The sequence below is a fragment of the Camelus bactrianus genome, chromosome 34 (genome assembly GCF_048773025.1).
Source record: "Camelus bactrianus isolate YW-2024 breed Bactrian camel chromosome 34, ASM4877302v1, whole genome shotgun sequence".
In the NCBI taxonomy this organism is placed as follows: domain Eukaryota; kingdom Metazoa; phylum Chordata; class Mammalia; order Artiodactyla; family Camelidae; genus Camelus; species Camelus bactrianus.
The window spans coordinates 13227123-13250800 of NC_133572.1; the positions used below are offsets into that span (position 1 = coordinate 13227123).

Here is a 23678-nt window from a genome sequence, read left to right on the forward strand (position 1 = left end):
TGACATCTATTCGACAACATTCTGAATGGCACTTAATTCTTAGAAATCTGAATCCCACTACCCTACACACAAATAAGGCAATAGCCATGGAACGATGATGTATGAGCTTAGTTCTTTTCACTCAGTCTCTCACGAAAACAACAGATATTTATCAAAAGTCTACTATGTGCCAGTCATTGAAAGGATTTCAGCAGTGACCAAGGCAGACACGTTATCCTAAAGACAATATTAACCAGGTTGGGAAGTATAAGGCTCTGCGGAAAGTCCTTGGACCCAGATCCCAAGGAACTTAACACTTTCATTGGGAAAGGTAAAACCTTTCAAGAAAACACATCGGAGTAGAACTAGACAGTTTATGATCAAATACAAATTGGTCCGGTAGGTAGGTGGTGAAAAAAATTCAGAGGTCATGGATGGAGATTATTAGACACATGCTTGGCAATTCTGAATGGCTGTAGGAATGAACTTATCCTGAAAGAAATCCCTCAGATAAAATTCCAAGCAACCTTAACTGTAGTGCAAATACATGACACTGGGTTTGGAAAAACTCATAGAATGGGACCATTTTGCAAAAGAGTGGGGAGAGCTATTCTTTGGTCTCCATCTGTAGTGCATCTGCTTTTATCATAAACCCCTCAATAGCCCTCATTTCTCCTTCTCATACATTTTAGGACCCAATCCCTCTCCACTATCCTTCTTTCCTTTTATCCCTCCTTGCTGGTATTTTGATATATTGAAGCTCAGTATAGTCACCCAATCAAACAAAGAGAGAGGGAGAGAACTTAATCCTTTTTGTATCAAAGTTGACTTCATTCTTCTCAGTGGCTACAAACAAGACTATTCAAAATGCCTAGTTTTTCCACATAGCTGAGGGGGCCCAGAGGGTGGAGTTGGTAACACAGAAAATCACCACGTCGGCAAATTGTTGTTCCTTCTATGCTTTGTGATACTGTGCAGGTTTTATCATCATGCCTCAAAGATTTGTTTCAAAATGTGTTTACAGCCTTGAAAGAAGTTTTATAAACAACTGTCCTGACTGGCGTAAAATGTATTGTTAAAAGCTAAGCACTTGGAAAGAATGTGATCCAATTAACCTTAAATGTTCCCTAATTTGCCAGCTTGTACTGTGAAAACATTTCAGCTTTTCAGACACTTTTTTTTTAATGGAAGAAAATCAATAAATGAATGAATAAGTTCTATTCTTTTTATTTAACAAAATTTGTAAATACCCATAGTGAACGTCACAATCACCGTTCAGGACTTGGGCCCCAAATCAGAGAATGCACCCGTTGTTCCTTTAGATCCTCAAGGCCGGGCTAGCGCCAGGCATGTGAACAGTCCCCCTTTGTTAGTCCCCCTTGTTTACACGGTGACTTCTGCTCCCAGGACCACAGCATCACTGACAACTCCCCATCAGTCACCACTGCTAATGAAAACACCTTGCTGGAGTTTTATTAAGCGGAGAATCACTTTACGTCTCTAATGCCTTCTCGGCATTCACATGGGGGCAGGCCATTCTTCAGGACCTTACTTCGCACAAACGTACTTGAGTTTCTTGCAGGTCTGCTGGTCACGACTCTGCTTTTGGTTTTTGTTTTTATTTTTGTTCTAGCTGGTAAAGCACATTACAGAATGGTTAACTCTCTGCACATTTTGGGCCAGTGGATTCCTAGAACTTTTTCATCCTGCCCGACTGAAACTCTGTACCCACCGAACAGCAACACTCTGGGGTCTGAGACACCTCTTGGTTTCTAGCCCTGAATGGCATGTCTCAACCACAAGAGAATACAATTTTTGGTAAAACTAACAAAAGGTCTTCTTGTGTTCTCTCCCCGGTGGTAAATACATAGACATAGCTTATTTTACTCTAAGTCATCTGGGAAAAAAAGCCATACATTTAATCTTATATTATTATATACTATTGAATTAACAAAATAAAGGCTTTATCATGGCAAAAACTCGTAGTACATACATGAAGAAGACTTAGGAGAACATCCTTTCCCTGGGACAAAAGAGAGGGTCCCACCAGCAAAAGTCTTACGAAAAATGTTTATTTCCAGAATCCTCAGATGGCTCCCAGCTCTGCAGGAAGAGGACAGGCTCTTGGCTGTATCCAGCAGAAATTATTCAACCAATACCCAGCCAAGAAAGTACGTGCCAAAGCAGCACACGGAGAATCAACAGTGACCCTTTGTTTGATGCCTACCAAGTTATTTTGCTTCTATTTGTTCCTTTTCGTCAGAAACCAAAGGATAAGACAACGGATTCTGCAAATCAGCCTTACAAATGTAGGCATTATTTTAACTCCAAGCTCAGAGACCAGGAATGCATCATTCTAGGAAAACCTAAGGGAGAAACCCACCTGGGCCATAGACTCATACAAAGGATTTTACCACGCAAACAGGGAACGGAACACACAAAAACACAAGCAAAAACCATCATCAACAACCCAGTAATAAAAATACCTACCAGGTTACTTTAGAAAACTTGCTGCCTTGCTCCAGATAATAGACCCAGACATGGAAAAGTCATGCTAAAACCTGACTTCTAAGGAGAAGTCTTTAGGAGAGCTGGTTGTAAATACTGTCACTATTACATCTCATGCTGAGTAACTCTAGAGAATGATTAGATAATTATGGGAGTAGCCAATGTTTTCCACTTTTGCAATTTAAACTGTTTCGTTTTTCAGATTATTATCCTAATTCTTCTCTTCCTTTTGCCTGCATAAGCATAGTTTCAGATACAAAAGCTTGTTCCTTCATTTAATGATGGCAAGTAAATACTGAACTCCTCCTTTTTCTCACAGAGAGAAGACTTTCTCTGTTCATGAAGCTCCCTGAATAACTGAACATCTAGTAAAACGTTCAGAGTTTTTTTTTTTTCCCAACCCAATTGTTTATGAGTGTGTTTATGCATTCACATTAATGAATATAGCAAGACGTTCAGAACTTAAAGCGCAGTTAGCTTGGGTTTAACCTAATTAACTTGTGAGCTGTTTCAACTCTGAGCCTGTTTTTCCTTATCTATGATGCTGGAAGATTTATGCCTACCTTGCAAGACTGTTATGAAGATTGAGTTATAAAATTTCCGTAAGACCCCTAGCATGCTTGCTGGAATGAAACAGTCGGTCTGTAAGTGGAAGTGATTATTATTCATTCATTCCACAAATATTTATTAAGGCTCTACTACATTCCAAGCACAGTAGCTGGTGCTAAGCATACAAAGATAAGTAACACTCGTTCTTGCTCTCAAGCAGTCTCACAAGCTAATGGGAGAGATTGACAATTAAAGACAGTAAGAGCTGGTTAGTCCCATCATGTAGACAATCTGGGCTAAGTAATTAAAATGAGCAATTAATGAAAACTATTTATTTGCAGACTATTCATTTGGAATATCATTTGGATACAGCATAGAGGTTTAAGTACTTGAGCTTCGAAATGAGGCACTACTGATTTGAAAGCCTATTTTTTTTAATTGAGTTATAGTCATTTTACAATGTTGCCATGAAAGCCTATTTTTAAACTAGCTGTGTGGTTTTTGTACAAGTCCCTTAATCTATCCATACAATGAAGATAATCTGTATCTTTATATAAGTCAAGGTCTAGACATGAAAATAGAACCCATGACAGGTAGTTCGATTAGTTAATTATGGGACACCAGTTCTAAAGTTATCAGAAGAGTTAAAAAGCCGAACTGGACAGTGGATAGGCAACACAGAGGTTTCCGCCCGTGGCAAGTCTCTCCCACTCCTAAGGCTGTATCGGAAAGGGAAGAGGGCTGAGCTGCAGGAGCTGGCGACCTCAGGGACACACAGCCACTGCCAGAGGCACCGCTTAAAGGGGGGAGCAGGAAAAATGCCCTGCTTGTTCCCCTCTACCACCCCAGTCTCACACCAAGTCCTATTGACAGTCCAACTGGAAATCAGATGCAAAGGAACCTGGAAAATTTAGTTTTCTGAAGTCAGTCCCTTGGGGGTACAGAGAGGATCAGAGGATGGGAAGGGACAACACAAATGACTGGCACAATCACGATCAGCTGCAGTAAAATTAAATAAGACAACACATGGTAAGTGTGTAAGATGATGCTAATACACAGTGAAGGGTAGCTATTTATGCCATTGGATATTATACCTTTATTCCTTCATGCTCTTAAATTCAGGAGATTTCACTAGTTGGCCTAGTTGACTAGCTCTTGATATTACATATGCAGACCCTGTGATCTCCATGTGTTACCAAGTGAGACTTTGTCATCCAATCAATCAATTTTAATGGATTCATATATATTAACCAACTACTTTTGCATCAGGTAAACCCAGCCATTGAACCCTTCACTCAGCAAGGTATATCCAGCTTCCTTACTTAAGTTATGTGTGGGGAAAATGTCCAAAGAAATCCGGGACATATAGTCTGAATTACCACCAAGTCCTTAGTTAGAATGCTTTAAGGAGCAGAGCAAACACAATATATTAAAGTCAGAGGGTAAAACCTCTTCATGGAGGACGGAGAAAAAGGCAAAAGGATACTGTTATTATTCCTCATTCTTGTTATTTCTTTCTATGTAGATGGAATTCCATTAGCACCACATGTCCTTCCTCTCCCTGTCCTCACTCACTCCGTGTGGAGGAGGCTGACATGGTCTGATGACTACATGGGGAAGTCTACCTGTCTGGAAGTTAACTATAAAAAAGCCTGCCTGCCAACAGAAACGAGCCACATTCTCTCACATCGGCTTGTTTAGTGCTAACAGTGATATTTTGGACTCTGTGTAATACTTCTCTGTTTTATTTTTCAACTTACTCACAGTTAAAATAGAAGGAACAGAACTGGTATTTATTGGTATCTATTTATTGGACATTCTCAAAGACCCTGACATACAGGAAAATCATGAAGAAGCAGATTGTCCTGAAGGGCTAAGACCAGGTTGGAAAAACACAAGCTCTATTATAGTATATACAATGTGATGGTATTTTCGGTAAAACTGTATGTAATTGGAGATAATAATAAAAATATATAAACATTATATACTACTCTCTATATTCCAGACAGAGTTTTAGAAGCTTTACAGATGTCAATCCATTTAGTTATCACAAAACTTTATGACATAAATAATATCATCCTGACTTTGAAGATGTGGGAATTAAAGCACAGAGAGGTCAAGTAACTTGTGCAAGGTCACACAGCTTGTAAGTGTCAGATGTTTCTTCACAATTAGGTTTTGACTACACATTTTGGACAGGAATACCACTGAAGTGATACTATATCCTCCTCAGTGAATTATATTTTGAGACACATGATGTCAGTTTGTTCCAATATTGGAGAATGTTAGCTTTTGTCACATGGTTAAAGTATACCTGCCAGGTTTTTCGGTATGGTTAATATTCTCCTTTTGTAAAAATAGGTAATTTTCATGGAGATGTTTTGAGCCTATATCCTATTTCTCACCAGATCTTAATCCTCTAGTTTTAGTATCCATTGATGATTTCTAATCCTTTTATTCATGTTATATCTATCAGTTGGCATTCTACTTTACAAAAGACTTCCCCTTTCTCTCTCAGTATTTATTTATCCACTTGTTTCAGTATAGAGTTGTGAGTTTTTATTTTTTCAATAGGTTACAATCTATTGTCTGTATTATTTATATTCACGTTTAGATCTTCTAGTAGAAGTCCCTTCAAGCTGGTTCCTATATCCTCCTGATATACCTCCATGTCTAGTAGAAACCTCTTAAAATTTGTGCCTGTGTTCTTCTGATATGTCCCCCTCATGGTTTGGCCACTTCCTTACTTTCTGGTTCCTAAAGATGTTCCAGGCTCATTTCCCACTTTCTCTGACACAGCTCTCAAAGTAACCCTTTCTCCAAGAAATCTTGGTTTCTATTGTGGAGAATAATATTTAGAAGCTAAGATGGAGATTTATACAGGCAAACCTAGGAAATACGTGTCTGCATCAACAAATATAGACAGATAATGTAAGTAAATGTAAAAATATTAAATATGAGTTCATACTGATATTTCCAATTCCAATCCAACACGATCTTCCACTATGACCAACACTTATCCGTAGCGAAATAATCATGAATTTTTTTCCTCTTGGAAAAAAATTTTCCCCTCTATTACCAACTTCATATAATTTTTTATCTCAGATTCTTAGATCAAGAAGATTTTGCTTTTCCCCAGTATATTTGACTCCCAAACCTAACACAATGTCATGTTATCTTTGGATGTATTTGTCAATTAATTCACGCTTACTAATCCAAAGTAAAACTAAACTTCAAAAAGTACTTGCCACATTTTTAATTTTTATCCAGGGATTACTATCCAAAATCTATTTGCAGTTGACGAGATTTGCGCACATCTGTCTGTTCTGATCACCCTTTGTCCTCTGGCGAATTGCCTCTGTGTTCTCTACTAAGCTGAAGCAATGGGAAGCCTTTATTGTACTTATTTTTCATGGTGGTTGGTTTTTGTATTTTTTTTTTTGTATTGTTTTGTAAGTTTTTATATTTTCCTATTTTTTTTTTTCTTTTTGCTAGAGGGTTAGCTTCTAGATTGGGTCCAAGACAAACATTCTCCCTCCATTCAGCAGAAATGTAGAGTCTGCTATAACTCTCCCTCCAACTATTAAACACCCTCCCCAGAGATAGCAATGAGTAGCTTTGCTGTTTAACTTTTTCTCACTTACTATTGAGATTGACTATGCACATTTGTACGAGTCTTCATATGTTCATGTAGATAGTCTTTGTATGAGGAAGGGTATGTGGCGTACTTTAAAGAAAGCAAAGTTGACTGGAAGCTGAGGAAATTTTGAGGTGAGAGGAAGTTAAGAGAATCTGTGTAGAATGATTACCACATTCTCACGAGGAAGGCAAGTTCATCAGGAGAAAGAGGAGTGTCAGGGAGGTGTTAGAAGACCTCAGTTGAATGCAAAAAGTTAAAAATAGTCAGCATGGAGATTAAAACAGGAAGTTAAGTGGAAGTGAGTAAAAGAAAGGACTGGTAAATAGCACTGATTGCTTGACTGCATCAGACTGGATGATATGAACTTGTACAGAATATCATCAGTATCATTATGTGATTTTATGCTGGAAACATTCGATGGCAAGAGAAAAGGGGGGAGATAAATAGATGTATGTATTTACTTAGACTTTGAAATTGGCTATTTTGATTCAGCAGTGTGTTAAAGGAATAAAGGAATCTAGGAAGCCAATAAATGTAGAATTGAAGTTATAGACCATGAAGTCAAGGTTGAGTACAGAAGGAAAGGAAGAATAAGGAAGTAACAGACTAAAGCCACGGGGAATGCCGTGTTACCAGTAATGTGATACAGGTGAAAAGTTGATTAATTGAAAAGGTTAGCGAGTTAGGCAAATAAAATATTACTGTTAAAGCAAAAAAAAAAAAAAAAAAAAAAAATTCAGATGCATTTCCTGGTGGAAGATACCAGATGAGGAGTAGTTTTTTGAGGTGACAAGACCACGTGGAACAGCCAGACATGTGGGTTGTTGATCTGAGGGTGGAAGTGAAAATAACTGAAATGGAGAAAGGCAATGCCAAGGTTTGAATAGTTGATCCACAAGTGTGTGAACTTTACTCAGGCTACGCAAAAAAGTTTTCAGATATATTGCTCCTGAAAATTCCTGATACATTTTATAATTAGTATTTGGCAAGATTGTGAGTTCTGCCATTAAAAAAAAAATTTTCCCATAGCCAACATCTCAAAACAATCTATATCTGTTTTGGGCTTTCCTTTATGACACACCTCTTACATATAAAGTTTCATCGAGGTTTAATATTGGCAAGGGTTAAGCTAGCATGCTTCTAGAGTGTCTCTTGGAAGTTTGAAAAATTGATAGTCCACACTAAGTGAAATAGAAATTCCAGAACTTCCATGGGAGATGCTAGAAGAGATGAAAAAGGTCAAAGAAGTGGGTGTACTCAAGTAGATACAGCACATAAGGTCAAACCCCCCAGCAGTCATCTGTGTTTCATAGGAGAGCCCCGAGAATGCTCCATGTGCCAGAGCAATAAGGATTTCACTGGTAAGCATTTTTGAGAACCCGGGGGATGGCTGCCCTCTGCAGGGCAGGGCTAACATTCAGAGATACTCTTACAGAACAGGGCTCTCCAAGAGCAAAGGGGATGAAAAGGATCCAAAACAACAGAGGCCAGCTGGTAGCATTTAAATACCCGAAGCAAATTGGGTATAGTTACTGTAATGAGCATCAAGGTTGGGGTAATAACCAGCGGTATCTGAACTACAGGAAGTTACGGGAATGGTTAATAGAATGTGACAACCCTAGGGGCATTGGAGGTAGATAATCAACAAGGATATGACTCAACCTTCACAACCAAAAGGAATCAAGGGTGGAGTACCAGGGGGCTGAGAGCAGCCATGCCTAGCAAAACGTTGTAATAGCTTATTCAATTTCCCTAGCTGAGCCATTTTTTCAGATTGGAAAGCATTGGCTAAGGGAGAGGCCAGGTCCCCAGGAGAAAGGGCACATGATATCTTCATAAGTATATTGGTTTCCACCAGTCCTTGCTCAGAGAGCTCTCTGGTCATTTACTAGGGCAACCTTACACTGGGGACAGTTCAAGGACTAGGATATAGAGTCTGAGTTGACATGGGTACCTCATCATCATAGTCATCACAGACCTCCTGTTAGTCTGAGGCCATATGAGGGCAGATAATAAATGGAGTCCGAGTGCAGGTCTGGCTCACAGTAGGTCCACATGCACACTCATGGTTATTTTTTGGGTCCCCAATAACTAGAACAGACATTCTTGGTAAATGGTAGAACCTCCACCTTTGTTCCTTGGCTTGTGGGGTAAGAACTATCATAATGATCTATGGAGGACCAAAGGATGCAGAACTCCTTTCCTATGCCCCATTTAACACACCGCTCTGGCTCTACAGTAAATAGACAGATCCTGGAAGATGACAGGACATTGTCACAAATTCAGACTAGCAGGAACACCATTTGTAGTTGCTGTGCAAGATGTGACATCTTTTCTAGGGACAATTGACACGGTCTCCGGTGCATGTTATCCATGTATGTTATGCAACCATTTACCGGTAAAGTGTATTCTTTTCTAACTTTATCAAAGAAAAGAACCAGATGATGCTCATATTTCCGTGGGAAGGAAAGCAGTATACATTTACAGAGACAGCCATGGTGGGAAAAGACAATGTGTGAAGATGATGGTAAGATCCAATATAAGAATCACAGAAGAGAACCCCTGGGCTTTTAAATCAAGGCTGCAGCCACCAGGGCCTGGAGACAGTGGACTGACTGCCAAGGGCACATCAAACGACCATGTGGCTGGAGCTGCTCACGATGAACTGGGTTCTGTCAGCCTCACCAAGTCAGAGAGTGAGGCAGGTGCTGGGCAACATATCATAAAATGGAAGTGATACATTCAGTATCAGACACAAGCAAGTTCAGAGGGCATGAGTCACTCAATGCCATCCCCCAGTGTTGCACTGCATTTCTCCATTATATCATATCTGTAAAATCAGCAAAGTTCCTTAAAATTAGCTGGCAGAGGAGGCAGAAAAGACTGAGTTTGCCTTACAAGTGGGTGAGCTCAATATGTGGATACAAACCAAAAATGAATTGCCCCTCTCGGAGATGGGGCTGAAAAACAGAGATGACAACCAGTCTTCCCAATCAGCAGAACTTCAGGAGGTGCACCTGATCATTCACTTTGTGTGGAAAGAGAAACGGCGCGATGTGAAAATGTGTGTGAATCAAGGGCAATGGCAAGTGGGTTAGCTGGTTAGTTGGAGACTTACAAGGTAGGGCTGGAGGAGGTCTGGGGATGAGGCGTGTGGATGGATTTCTAGGAACGAATGTGAGTGTGAAAATCTGTGTATGCCTACCAGAGAGCATCCACCGTCAAAGAGGCACTTAATAACCAAATGATTCAACAGAATGATTCAACAAGTTGGTGTCACTCAGCTTCTGTGGTTGACCAACCCAGAGCTGACATTACGAGGACTTGAAAAGAATAATCATAGGGAAGCACGGAGGGAGTGTATGGGACCAATGAAACAGATTCCAGCAAACCAAGGCTGATCAGTTCATCACTGATGAATGTCCAGTTTGCCAGGAACAGAGACCAACTCTGAGCCCTTGTTATGGTACACCTGAGAAAACTAATCAGCCATGAGGTGGCAAATTAATTATACTGGACACCCTGCCAGGGGTGTTGATTCATCTGTACAAGAACTGATACATATTCTGCGTTTGGAAATGTCTGTCCTGCTCACAGAGCCTCAGTCTGGGACCATCACCTAAGTGCTTACAGAGTGTCTGGTCTACCAGCATAAGATCCTGCAAAACATTACATTTGGACCAATGGACCAACTTTATGACAAAAGAGGTTCAGTAACAGACAAAATACCATGGGATCTACTGGTCCTATTAAATACTGTACTATTTAGAAGTGACCAATCTGGGACAGAACAGTAAATGATCTATTGAAGTCACAGTGGAGGGGCCAATTTGGAGATGACACCCTGCAATGATGAGGTACAACCCTCTAGAAGGCAGTATACCTTGGTGATCATTACAGACTTCTGTGTCATGATAAACACAAAAAATGATCTGCGAACCAAAGGGTAGAGGTGGGAATGCTGTCACTCATCATCACGCCCAGTGGCTGTCTTGTAGAATTTGTGCCTCCCACTCCTGAAACGACCAGCTGAGTAGTCCTTACAGGTACTGGGTGGGTCCCAGAGAAAGAGAGCTTCCGTTGGAGATAACGTTATGTACATACCTCAAAACCCTTCAGTGGTACCAAGAGTAGACATTGGATGTATTAGTCAGTTTTTCTTTGGGAATTCTGCCTAACAAGCCACCACGGTATCTTAGTGGGCTGCAACAACAGATATTTATTTTTTTTAATGTTCATGCGTCTGATGGCTGGCCATTTGGTCTAAATGAAAGACTCTACCAGGCATGATTTTCACCCTTTCAGACGTCTTTAAAAAAAAATTATTTATTTATTTTTATTTATTTACTTTGAAGGGGAAGGTAATTAGGTTTATTTGTTTATTTATTTTAATGGAGGTGCTGGGATTGAACCCAAGATCTCGTGCATGTTAAGCACGTGCTTTACCACTGAGCTATACCCTCCCCGCTTCAGAAATCTTTATACAGGCCATGCCTTTGCTCTGCAGCTGCACCTGGAGAGCAGCTCTTGGATATGGTTTTTGCCCTATGGATGTGTCTTAATGGCCAATAATTCTTCAATGTGGTTTAAAAAAAAAACGATAACAATTTTATTTTGCAATTGCAGGTTTCTGGGCTGTCTCTAACCTCTTTCAATTCTACTTGAAAACAAGCCATTTTCTGAGCACCTCATTTTTTGTGGTTCCTTGTCCATTGCTGTTAGCAACAACCAGCTCATGATGTCAACATTTCTGCCTCAAGACCTCCTGGCCAATGATGCAAGTTCATCAGGTATTTTGCTTGTTTGTTTGTTTCTAGGTTATTGTAGACCAACTACTTGATTGACCAAATGTTTCATCACTACATAACATGGGTCACTATTTTTCCAGCTCACATATAGCTTCTTGCCGTCTGATTCTAAAAATGATGTATAGTTCATGGTTTTTGTTACAGAAGAACCCCATTACCAGTCCCAGTTTCTAGATTTATCAGGTTTTGGTGCAATAATGCTGCAGAACAACATCAAAAACCTCAGTGGCATGGAAGCAAGTGTGTTCACATTTGTGGCTCTGTTGTTCGGCTGTGGGGCAGACACAGACCGAACTGAGTGGAGCCAGGCTGGTTATGAGGCTTCTATGATGCTTTAGTTCTGTCCCACGCATTTTCATTTAGGAACACAGGTTACCTGATGCATAGCCTTCTCATATCAGATCACAGGAGGGCTAGTGAAGTGAGGAGAAGTGTGCAATTGCAATGAATGCTCCTTGATGCCTTGTGCTGGAACTTATGCAACATCTTTCTGATGCATTCCCCTGATCAAAGCATGCCATTTGGTCATGCCAGTGTCAGCGGGGCAGAGACGGATATTTGCCCACAATCAGAGGTTCTGGAAAGTCATCAGAGCCATAATCATTTCTGTATTCACCCTTTGTTCCAGCTCCGCATAGTTGCTAGTTACTTTTTCAAACTCACTGCTACTTGTATCTCCCCAAATGATGTTCCATCTCTCTAGAATATGTTACTGCTTTCTCTGCTAATTCCCTTGTTCTTCAAGGCCAAACCCCAAAAGGACCACTCTTTGCAGTCTTCCCATCCCAACTCCACCTGCCTTTATATAATGTGTTGTTTTTCATTGTATTATAAGTATATGGATGTCTGTAACAAATTATAATCTTTCTGAAGGAAGATAGGATATTTTACTCATCATCCTCCCCTACAACAGAGCTTCCCAGACTGCAGGGCTCTTATTTAGTGAGTGGGTTCAAGGTGTGGTGAGATATTAACAGTTTAGCTGAAGGATGGCCAGTCTGGAGTGGCCTGAGTCAGTGGGCTGCTCACCTCCAGGTGTTTATCTTGATATGAAACACAAGTATCTTTTCTATGTGTGCACAGAAAGAGCTCTAAAGCACCTAGAAAAGTGTTGTTCTGTTAATAGTAATAAATAAATAAGCTGTAAAATCTTTTTCTATTAATTAATTAATTAATTAATAAATATCAAACCATTTAAAACCATTCATTGCTAAGCAAATAAATAAATATCAAACCATTTAAAATCGTTCGTTGCTAAGCAAATAAAAGTTCAAAATATTCCTACAGGTCAGTGTGAATCACACATTTTTCTTGGAGTTCGGGATGCAGAAATCAAATAAGCTGTCACACAATTTCTTAGTTATGACATTAATACCCAGAAAAATATGATTGTGGAAATTACACAAGAGCTACATGATTGAATAACACATAAAAAGACACTCTTAGCTAACTATCTTCTCTCTTGAATAAAGTCCAACAAATATGAACACGTCAGATGATAATAAACAGAAGTTTGCCTCAGAAAAATTCTTCAGCACATTTCTTCTGATCAGAAGAAAATTATATTTCCTTGGGGCTAGTGAACACATGCCAAGTTGAGTTATGATACAAACTAGTTTCTATGTGTCCACTTTTGTCTCCCTCTGAATCTTGGGTGATATGATTCTGCCTCTGACAAAGCTAGAAATCAGAAGGTAGGGTGAAAGCTAAGGAAGGGGCTATGCCTTATCTCTGATTTGGTGGTAGGCAGCTGTCTCTGTGTCTTATTCTGCCTTCATGACATTCATCACAGTGCAGGTGAGATAGATAAAGATACCAGGCACAACCCTTAGTTTACAGATCTGCCACCCGGAGTGGGGAGAAGAAATCATTAAAAAGCTTCATAAGCCGTCTTGTTTATTTCATCTTTCTCTTCTCCCTCCTAAGTAGTCCTTGGATCCATTCTGGTTTTTTTCCCCCCATCTCTTCGCCACTACCCTAGTTCAATTTGCCACCTGGTCTCATGTGGTTTCATTGTTAGCACTTCTATTTAATAAGGCAAAATAATTCTTTTTCCTTTATTTGATTGCATATGTCTCTCTATCCTTCTAGGTCTCAGATTTGTTCAATAAACATATATTATGTACTTAATATATACAGAACTGTCTTCCAGGTGCTTGGAGGATAGGTAGCTTTAGAAGATGTGGTTTCCATCTATATGAGACCTATCGCAAGATAAGGTACCTACAGCAGAAACTATCATTCAACGTTATGTTATGCCAATGCCCAGGTTAAGGAATAAGGGCATAGGTTGGGAGCCAGACCATCTTGATTCCAATTTTGATGCATAAATTTCTCACGGTGTGGCCTTGAAAAAAAATTATCGGACCTCAGATTCCTTTTCAATAAAATCTACTCTATAGGAAGACTCGCCTCTGAGCTTTCTTGTGAGAATCATATGAGTTAATATGTACAGAGATCTTAACACCATGCCTGGGGCATAGAAAGTGCTCAGAAAATGTTAGTCACTACTATTGAGGGAGAAAAAGATCAATTTCAACTTTGAGAATCAGAAAAGCTTTCATAAATTAGGTGGCTCTCAAGTAGAACTTGAAAGGTAGAGGTTAGACAGATAAAGTGAGGGGAGAAGGCATTCCAGGCAGATGAGTAAGAGAGCAAAGGTCTAGCATGACAGAAGCTCCTTTAAGAAGCTCTGCATTTCCACCACGGACACACAGCAGAGAGGAGCCAAGATTTAAGGCGGGCAATTGGTAATGCCTAGGACCAAATATCTGATGGTCGCTCCTGCTCTGGTCCTTGTCTACTCTCCTCTCCCACTGTTTCCACCCTGATGTTCCCCCCCCCCCCCGTGTGTGAACACACAGGGACAGATTAGATAATTACATCATTTTCCAGGCGGGGCAACTGAAACCAAAATCATTAAGAGATTAGTTCAAGGTAACATCTTAGGTATTTGGAGGAGCTGATCTGATTCCCAAAGCAGCCCTTTCCTTCAGTCTCTACCCAATTCTATCCTCCTAAACCCCCAACACACACATACAGACACACCCCTCCCTTCTTTTTCATCTGTTTAAAACTAGACAAATATGCACTCTAATGCAAACACCTAGAGATCATGACCCCAGTTTTCTCTATATGAACCCAAAGGAGTGGTTGGTTTCAAGCCAGACAGAAGAAATAAAGGGCCCTGTAGCCTGCTGTTAGGAGCATTTTTTTGAGTAGGGAGGACCGCAAAGAATTCCTTCCTGTAACCCAGTTGTAGCTAATGCTATTGTGCGTAAAGGAGAAAATGGAGCTGATAAAAGTCTGGTCTGCACCCCAAAATGATGTGAATAAGTCAGGCACAAAAACCATTGTTCAACACTAGAGAGAGCTGAGTTTAAAAAATTAATTACTTCTGAAATATTCAACCTAGCGCTCTGCGTCTTAAGTTAGTAGATATTTGCCAATTTAGCCTTTACTTGGGACGGCATAGAATTGACATCAGTATCCCAAGTAGGCAAAGCATTATTTTAAGTTAGCCATGCATTTTTGTCAGCATCTCCCTTATGATATTATCATTTAGAATAGATGACATGTGTTAAAATATGAACCAAAATGCCTTTGAGTTTATCTAATCATCTGAGTTGCTTACAGATTAGCTGTGGTACTCAAAGGGCTTTGATTAATGCAACTTAGAGAAAGAAATGTGATGTAGGTTGGCTGCAGTGCAGATTTCATTTTTCTCAAATTTTTCATAAAAAGTCGTTCATTATGATTCATCAACCCCAGGCTGATGGCACTAGATAGCATTTTACTTTCATTACTCACCAGGCCATAATTCTGAGTTTATGGATATGCGCCTCTTTTCAAATTCAGCATACAATGACTGAAAAGGTTTTGGGTTAGCAGCAAAACAGCTAATAGATGTAATTTACTAACGTGCTTTTTGTTTAAAATATCATTGGCCTTAACAATAGAGAGAGAATTAATTAAACATCTCTTGGTAGTCCATTAACTCTTTCCTTTCAACTGGGCCAGAATAAATGGTTGCCTATCTGGTGGGATTTTATGTAAACTAATTCCAAAATATCACTCTCAAAAGGTTAAAATTTCCTACGCTCCTTCATAATGAAGTACTGAAGAATTCCTTTTAAAAATTTACTTGCATAGGTCAAAGATGCCCAGTAATATATGCAGACTGGCTAATATATCAGCCACAATTAGATGGCCTTATGCATATGAAATACTTGGTCAATAGATACAGTTGATAAGCTTTTAAGCTGCACCACATGCCTCCACTCAGGCTCACACACCCATGACACTGAGAAGCCCAAACGCACGTGAGCTCCCGCATGACCTACAACTGTCATCGTGGAAGTCAAATTGTCATTTATTTTTTTTTCTTCTGAATCCAGATGAGAGATGACAGGCTAAATCAAAGAGTAACTTCCATGAAAACATAACTTTCAGCCCCTTTTTCTCTTCTCCTTTCCCTCTAACTCTTTAGATATTTTCCTCGGGGCCTAATTTTGCTACTTTACAATGTAACATCAGCTAACCTAATTCATCATTCTGATTAGGGGCAATTATCCTTTTATCCTTCCCAGCAAAAAAAAAAACGCGTATGTTTGTAAAATACAGGATAAAGTTTTCACTTTGGTTATCTCATGCAAGGGAGAAATTTTGATGACAGACATTTCTATCAGCAGGGACACAGGACAGAAGAGGACAACATTTTGCAATACCTTTCAGATCATATCCATCACATAGCCACTTACTCTGTCTACACATAAACCAATTCTTTCACACAAGGCATGAGTGTTGATAGAAAAAAAAAAGCAAAGGAATCAGATAGGTCAAACTTTTTTTTTTTTTTGCCTGCTGGATAAATCTGATGAACCTAATAAAAGTACTGCTGAGCAGTGAAAGCTGGAACTTCTGTAACTGAATTTATGTATCTTCAAAAATCAGATCAGTGTCACTTACTGAGCAACTATTTGCATCTTGCATTAGTGTTAGGGGTTAAACAGTTCTATGTGCCGCCTTCCAAAACTTCTAGAATGAGAGAGCTGCAATATTTTAGCATCATAGGAAGCCCGAGAGAAGACAGAATCAAAGGACAGCGCCCTTCCCTTATCTACTGTACCATAAACTCACCATATACCCCACACTTGACCTCACGGAAGTGTAAATTACAGCAATTCGCTTGACTCACTTTCCACAGTAGTTTATGCCCTGCTTCTACTCCTTTCTAGTTGCTATGAAACTAATCTAGTTAATAAATTCAAACTGATACATTACCACCTGTTAATTTTGAATTTAATATGCTCCTCCTAGGCAGATACACATTTTTAATAGGGGCCTTTTGTTAAAGATTTTTAATTAAAAGGACTAGCTCACATGTTAGGAATTTTAGCACACAAGAAGCCAAAGAGGCAAATACATTTGGTTTGGAAAATCTTTTAAGACCCTTCACATCATACAGTAACTTATCTGAATGAGTGTAGCAGAAAATTACATGCATAAGAGAAAGACAAGAGGAAATGAATGCATTAATTAAAGTCCTACTTTAAAATTAACAATGCATTTGACTCGGGTTATATATAAATAAGGTTTTCTTTTTAAAGGAAAGGAAACAGTTTGAGCATTTTGATTTAGAGTGAGTCTTCCTGTTAACTGAATTCAGATGTTAGTAAACCCTACTCCTTATTTCTTTAATAAGTAACGGGACTACTGTTTCTCCCTTTTCTTAGTAAAATCAGTGTTGAGAATAAAGATTCTTTCTTCAAAATCCCTGGCTTATATGTGCAAAACAATTTTCCTATTCCATATTTATATAAATACAAAGTAATGACTCTGTAGGAGACAGTGAGTAAATGCTATTTCTTATGAACACAAAAACGTAGAAACCATAACAACACATTCAAAGAAGCAGGTTAATTTTTAATCCTCAGTTATTTGTAGCAGTTTTGATTTTGATCTGTTTTTGTTTTGTGTTTGGTTTGGTTAAGTACAATTGTAGGATTTTCTAGGACCGTGATGTCTCATAGTCCAAATGCAGCTCATTCTTCACCTAAATCTCAAAAAATCAAAGCTAAATATATGCGAAAGTAGCATTTTCATGTGGAATCTACCTCCTCCTTGCAGCAGGAAAATTAGGTTATGATTCTGTGGACCAATTGGTGTAACTGACGTAAACATAGTAGCCTAGAGATGTGAACAATTCAGCCTATTCTAAAATTATGGAACCAGAAAAATAGTAACAGATTTACCTGCAAGCAAGACCACAACATCTTTATTTTTCCCTTTAGGCACAGACAATAAATAATTCTGTTCATTCATTTTAAGTAAATAGCCAATCCTGAAAAATTCAGGATCATTATCAGTTTGTGAGGATGGATTCATAATATCATGTTAAAAATTAAAATTGATTTTAAGTTAGCTTTTGCTATATCATCATAGAAACTGAGTAAGCAAGACTGAATGCAAAATATAAAACTAAAATGTATTTTTCCATTCCAAGTCATGAAAGACAATCACAAATTATGCTTTCTTAAGCAAATGGACTGACAATAGAATTAAACTTGAAATCAGTTACAATGTCAACTTATCAAACATCAAACTTGCTAAATTTAATAAAAACTTTTTATAAGGTGTATTTTTTCAATTGTACATTAAATACGTCTTAGAAATGCTCAATTTGTTGAAAGCTGGGTCTTAGACTTATTTGGTCTTTTAATGGCTATTTTCTAATAGATTTTCTAATAAATATTAATATAAATATATTAATAAAGAACAAGTTCTAATGACATAGTATTATAAGCATAATAAAGATGAAGAAATTCATTGAAAATGTTCATATGTGTGAAAGATATATTCATGAAGAATATAATAAGGAAGAATGCATTTATGAAGAATATATTTATATGAAGTATGTTTTTCAATAGGTTCATGAATATATTCAAGAAGAAAATATTAATATTTACTTAATACAGTCAATAAATTGCATTTATAAGAAACCATATACAGAACCATTTCATATGCTTATGCAGATTAATCTTTAAAACATTGTTTCTGGTAAGCTAGTAAATTTAGAAAAAGACTATCCTTGATCTCTGAAGAATCCACCTACTTCCATGACATGGTGGTGAGAGCATAGTATGTACTGAAGAGAAATCAAACAGATAACGTTTTTTCTGAGCACAGAATGTAGAGCTAGGGTGAATATTGTGTTTAAGAGAATTTATATTGGTAATATATACAGTCAAATCAAACCGTAACTGCCAACTATACGACTTTGTATTGAAAAGATACATCCCGAAAAGAAAATATATGTGAAATATATATGACTATCTTTTATCCCACCTTCAGCAAAAACCACTGGTACAGCCATCTTCCCAGCAGTGTTAAATACCTAGTTATTTAACCTGGTGGGAATGCAGTTTGGTGCAGCCACTGTGGAAAACAGTATGGAGATTCCTCAAAAGACTAGGCATAGACTTACCGTATGACCCAGGAATCCCACTCCTGGGCATATATCCAGAAGGAACCCTACTTCAGCATGACACCTGCACCCCAATGTTCATAGCAGCACTATTTACAATAGCCAAGACATGGAAACAGCCTAAATGTCCATCAATAGGTGACTGGATAAAGAAGATGTGGTATATTTATACAATGGATACTACTCAGCCGTAAAAACTGACAACATAATGCCATTTGCAACAACATGGATGCTCCTGGAGAATGTCATTCAAAGTGAAGTAAGCCAGAAAGAGAAAGAAAAATACCATATAAGATCGCTCATATGCAGAATCTAAAAAAACAAACAAACAAAGCATAAATACAAAACAGAAATAGACTCACAGACATAGAATATAAACTTGTGGTTGCCAAGGGGGCAGGGGGTGGGAAGGGATAGACTGGGATTTCAAAATTGTAGAATAGATAAACAAGATTATACTGTATAGCACAGGGAAATATATACAAGATCTTATGGTATCTCACAGAGAAAAAAATGTGACAATGAATATATACATGTTCGTGTATAACTGAAAAATTGTGCTCTGCACTGGAATTTGACACAACATTGTAAAATGATTACAAATCAATAAAAAAATGTTAAAAAAAAAAACACCTCGTTATTTAAAAAACAAAAACAAAAAACTAGTTTTAGATTCCAAAGCAATTTCCTTTAGATTGAAATTTGGCCTGTTGTGTGACCCAAGCTCCAACATCATCAGATACTATATATTCTGAACTTGCAAAGTCATAGCCAAGGCCATCTGCTCTACTCCACGGTGAAAGAAACACCCAATGCACTTCATTTGGAAACAAGATGAGCTAACAAGCCATACATGTGCCATTAATAATGGTAGGGTCATTGTATTTTATGGTAATTGCCAACCTAAATCCACCTACTTAAGATAAAACACTTCTTCCTTCACTCCTTGTGCGAAGCTCTTGCTAACAGGACTAATCCTAAATTCAGACCACAGGGAAAACAGCCCCTATTTGTAGACTGTCTGTTAAGACTTTATCTTTTTGAAAGATCAAGAGTGTTTTAAGACACAGAGGCACTGACATTCTTTTGGTGACTTGAATTGGAAAGAAACTGAGTATTGAAAGTGGAACAACTTTGAAGAAAACCTGCTTAAAACGTCATTGTGGGTGGTCACTGAACTTCCTGCGGTAATTTCTATGATGTATGTAAGTCAAGTCATTATGCTGTACACTTAAACTTACACAGTGCTGTATGTCAATTATAGCTCAATAAAGCTGGAAAAAAAATCAATATTAGGAGGCTATTCATCAAAATGTTGTTTTATTAGGGGAAGGGTATAGCTCAGTGGTAGAGGACATGCTTAGCATGCATGAGGTTCTGAATTTAATCCCCATTACCTCCATTTTTAAAAAAAGTTGTTTTCTTATCTCTGGGAGATGAGATTAGGTTGGTTTATACCTCAGCATTTTTCTTATCTATATTTTCTATGTTTCTTTAATGAGCTTTTACTGGGTGATTTAAAATTTTTCCTCATAAAATTACTATTGTATCTGGAGAGCTTTTGATGCTCCAGGCACTGTATAAAAAGCTTTATCTGTAATATCATTTAATTAGCGCATAAACATACAATATAGTGGTTGTTACCCAGTATCATAAATGAGGCAATAGAGATTTAGAGATATTAATTTGCTTAAAGTCGCACAACCTGGATTCCCGCCCAAAACTGTCAGCCGCCAGAGCCCTCACTCTTAATCATCACATTATAATAACAAGGTGCCTACAAGTGCCCAAGCCATTCTACTGAGAGATACCAAGTAAACCAGAAGTTAGCAATTAGTAGCCCTCCCATTCAAGAACCTTGGAAGCCAGTAGATAAGACAGGTAGACAACGCGTGGCAAACTTCGTTAACATGAGACGTGCAAGCTTGGGAGTCACCAAGTTCAGGGTGTGCTGAGAACAAAAAGCAAGTTGTCTTGTTTTGTTATCGCAGTTTCTCAAAATGGGGTCTCTAGTCCACCTACAACATATTCCTGGGCCCACCTCAGACTCACTAGAGAAATCTCTCCCCCACCTCAGATGAGTTCAAAGTATCTCCACGAGCATCCCAGATTCGGTGTCTTACACTTTTTAAAACACCTTCCAATGCTTATAAACTTTAGTAGAAAAAATGTTAAAAGCCTGGGAAGGGCCACTGATCAAGGACATACATGAAGTGTATCAACACCAGGCTTTGTTATGCCCCCAAATAACTGAGATCAGACAAACACCACGTAAGGCTACCCTACCCATACCCCATGGGCCTTTGGGTCTTGGTTTGTACTGACTTGAAATTGGTCTTAGGAAGTTTTCTCCTGGGTTTGGAAGAAGGCTTGACAGTTTGTGACTTCAACAAAATCTTGGGACAAAATCTGAAGGACGGATTGAGAGCGATTTAAGATACCTCCAGATGCCCATATTGTTCTGAAAAATTTCAGGCCTCCACTGCACCACACTTCTAACCTATATTTTGAAAGGTCTTGCTGGGGTGTTTGTCTTGGTTTGGTTTGGTTTGGTTTAGTCTTGGTTTTAGCAGTCCACATTATTTTATTTTCTTTCTTTGTGGTTGAGTTTTGTTTTTATTGTGGTAAGAACACTTAACATGAGATCTACCTTCTTAAATGTCTAAGGGGACAATACAGTATTGTATAAGCATAATGCCCTACCTCAGTTCTCCAGAACTTATTTATCTTGTGTAACTGAAACTTTATATCTGTTGAACAGTACCTCTCCAGTTCCCCCTGCTCCCAGCCCCAGGAAACCACCATTCTGCTCTGTTTCCAGGAGTTTAACTATTTTAGGTACCTCACATAATGCGAATCTCACAGTATTTGTCCTTCTGTGCGTGGCTGATTTCACGGACTGTCGTGCCCTCCGGCTTCATCAATGTCATGGCACGTGGAGCTACCAGACAAAAGCTCCTTAGGGCTTTAGTGACTCAAATCTCTTAGTATTTTGTCTAATCGCTACCATGCACCCCTCCTGGTCTTTCCTCCCTTTGCATTTAGGAAGGTTTGCTGTTTTATTTAAGGATAGCCTTTCAAAGGAAGGCTTGCTATTTTATTTCAAAGATTGACAGCTTAGAATTGTACTTCACTAAGCACTTTGGTCCAGACCTACAGCCCCCAAACTGAATTTATTTCTGGAAATGCAAAAAAGAGGCAAAGTTAGGAGAGGTGGATGGTAGCAATTTGATAAAATTCTAAGCCCTGAGGGCATCAATTCTAGAGTGTCAGGGAATACCAACTAATCCTATTCTGTTTTCCCAGTAATTGGATCATTATTCTATTTCTCCCACTTCATCTGATTTTACATCTGATTTCAGTAAGGTCACCTGATTGAGGGGATCTCTAAACTAAACATTTTGAGTCTTCTTACAAAGGGTACTATTCTAGTGGTGTGTGAGTGTGTCCAAAAACATCAGTCATTGTCAACGAGTCAGTCCATCGTGGCTGTCCACATCCCTTTTTGCCTGTCATCTGTTGTTTACAGATAAAACTTTGTTGTTGTGGGTCTCTGAAACTCAACGTGTGTCTTCAGAAAACAGAGGTGTTGGCTCTTCCATCCTCAGCCAAAAGTGTCATGCAACAAATACCTTCAATCCAGGGATGCTGAAACACATTAAAAGAAGAATACTCTTTCTCTGTTCCTCTACATGTTTGGGTGGTTCCTAGGTTGTGTGACTGTTTCTGTGGGATTGGGGATGGGAGGAGTATGGGTGGATGTAGGCAAAAATACCTCAGTGAGCTTGGCAATTTCGTCAACCAATCAATTTACACTTACAGTGAAACCACTAATCTTCAAAGGAATTTTCGGCATAAAGTATTAAATTTTTTTTTTAACAGTGAATATAAAATAGCTAGATTTCAACCTTAATTATATATTAGTTCTCTGAGCAGTGCTACAATTTAATCACAGGGTATCACTCTTAAATTATTATAGGAGCTACTTAAATAATCAAATCCAAACCAGAGTTCTTTGGTCTATTCACATTATCATTTAAAACTCACCTCTCAAATTACATCCAACCACAACAGAAAATGACTATTTGGAATCAGTTATTTTTGTTTGTTTTTGGAGGGGGGAGGTAATTAGGTTTGTTTATTTATTTATTTACTGATTTACTCAATGGAGGTACTGGGGACTGAACCCAGGACCTTGTGCATGTTAAGCACGCACTCCACCACCGAGTTATACCCTCCCCACTGGAACCAGTTAATGTTATCCCATATCTACTTAGCTTGGAAGTTACTGAGCATTAGATTGAATTAAAATAAAACTCAAGTGCAAACAACATAAAGTAATGCTATTTATGAAGGGTTCCTAAGTATAAAACAAAACAAAAAATTTAAATCAGGTTTCCAAGAGCTAATAATCTTCTGAACCAAGATGGACAGTAACATCGTACAAAGGGGACAAAAGTTTGTCCTAAGGCTTCTCCAACAGGGAAGACTTCGCAGCCTCTTTCTACACTTTCTGCCTGTGTTGTTCAACCCGCTTTGCGGTACTTTTCTCCAGCAGGTTGACAATATCACTGCTATTTTCTGTTTAGTTGCCCAAATTCCCAACTGGACTACACTTGAGGGTTTAGTACCCAATGGATGCTCCAAATATTACTGAATGAATAGTTCAAGCATTAAAGGAGAGTAAATTAAATTCTCCTTACAGTCT

At 38.6% G+C, this 23678-nt stretch overlaps 1 protein-coding gene across 2 annotated transcripts in view; it reads right to left on the reverse strand.

Moving 5' to 3' along the window:
- SLCO1A2 (solute carrier organic anion transporter family member 1A2) overlaps positions 1-23678 on the reverse strand; it is a 77321-nt gene that overhangs the window by 33025 nt on the left and 20618 nt on the right. The window lies entirely within an intron of this gene.